Raw genomic sequence first — 1,930 nt, forward strand, 5'->3', positions numbered from 1 at the left:
TTAATAGTTGAGCATAACATTTTATTGAATGAGTTTGAAAGATTTCCACTTTTTTGATACTCTGTAAGAATTTATATAAGGTAGTAATAGTCTGTTTCTTGCAGGCTTGTGCCCACCCCCTTTTTAAAAAGTAGTTTTGTATTTTGTTATCTTCTGTCTATGACTGCCAGAATTAAGTTTTTAATATTGCGATAGTGAGCCTATCTCAGTTTAAAATATAGATAATATAGATGTTTTATTCTCTTCAATTTTTCTCTTGGAAGCATTATATGAATTATTTTAGAGTTATCAGTTGTCTCCTCTAATAGCACTGTTTCTTTTGGTGTGGTGTTTAGTTCTTTTCTGTGTTGACTGTGTTGACTTTAGTTTCTCTCTTGCTGATGGTTTTCCTCAAATGCCTGCCAATTCTTGGTTATCTCTATTCAGGTGTTAATGAGGTTCTAGACTGAACAGTATTGGTATCTGAAACAGAGTTTCAAGATATCTGCAGACAGCAAAAAGTTGCTAATGGAATTTGAAAGCCCTTCTCATCACTTCACACTTTTCACTTCTCAGCCATGAGAACAAACAGGCCATAAAACAGTTATAGTGAAGATTAGAGTGAATAAAAAATGATCCTTTCCCCCTAGTCCAAAAATATTCATTCTTAAAGGATGAAAGTACGTAGTAAGGAACTGTCTCTAATATCTGTGTGTGATGCTGAAACTTGTACAATTAAAAAGTCTAAATTACATTTCCTTTACTTTTTGTTCAATGATTCAGAGATAACAGGGTCTCTAGTTGTCTTTATAAATAAATGTGGAGAAGGATTTTCTATTTAGGCTGACTTACATAGTCAAACTTAGCATCCTGGCCATGGAAAAGGAGTTAAACAGTTTCCCAATTTTTAGCTGCTCCAGATAGAATTGTAACCAGTTTACCACAAATCTTGGCTTAATATCTTCACCTTGGTATATATAGGAGGGAATATATAAAAATTAAATAATATATAAATTATATGTATATATATATTTAGGCGAGGCAACCCTTGGTTGACTTCACAGAGTGTAAGGACCTTGTCAGTTTACAAGCCCTTATTTTTTATTTTTTATGCCTACAGCACCTAGTTTTTCTAGGTGGTCTCCCATCCAAGTACTAACCAGGCCTGACCCTGCTTAGCTTCCAAGATCAGATGGGATTGGGCTTGTTCAGGGTAGCATAGCCATAGACTCCATTAAATGATATTTTTAAAAATAACCAGAGCAGAAATTTTTCTTGAATTCCCAGTAGAGGAATCCTCATCAGGTGGAGACATGATAGCCAGTGCTCAGAGCCCCAATCAGTGCATTCAGAAAGCTGAGTGTTTCTCTAGGTCGTGTGGTAGCCTTCTCTTGTCTTCTGCTGCCAGCATGAAAAGAGGCTTCTGATAGATCTGTGGTATTCACCTGGAGTTGCTGGCAAGCCACCATTTACTCTCAGATGGCTGGGGACCTGACTTGCCAGAACATCCACAAAGCCTCCTCTTACCCTATCATATTTGTCAATGCTTAACATTTTTGTGAGTGCCAAGGGACCAATGCTGAGGTTTCCGTGCTCTTGGTATCCCATAAATATATTTTAGTCAAGCAGCTATTTCAGATTTTTGTACTAAAACTTGGACATGTGACAGTGATGTATAGTCTGGTCTATATCTTTCAAACACTGTCCTAAAACCCTTCGCCGTCTCCTGGACCCCTCACTTACCTGTTTCCTTAAGACGAGTTCTTTTCCAATAAGTTCCTAGGTCTTTTATGAAAATGAACAATGGGAAGGTCGATCAGGGGTATTCCCAGAGATAAACCTTTTTCTCAGTCATAGAGTACGATCAGTTTAGTTTGCCAAGCTTGGAATCAGATGAAAGGATAAACAACGAATATATAAAAGTGAGTAAACGATGTTCTGTTTAAAAAAT

General features: G+C 36.8%; 1 pseudogene; it reads right to left on the minus strand.

The window, feature by feature from the left end:
* Positions 1-1,090: 1,090 nt before the first annotated feature.
* On the minus strand, positions 1,091-1,209 carry LOC118600826 (annotated as a pseudogene).
* Positions 1,210-1,930: the final 721 nt, after the last annotated feature.

Source organism: Rousettus aegyptiacus, unplaced genomic scaffold, assembly GCF_014176215.1.
Source record: "Rousettus aegyptiacus isolate mRouAeg1 unplaced genomic scaffold, mRouAeg1.p scaffold_m13_p_3, whole genome shotgun sequence".
NCBI lineage: Eukaryota > Metazoa > Chordata > Mammalia > Chiroptera > Pteropodidae > Rousettus > Rousettus aegyptiacus.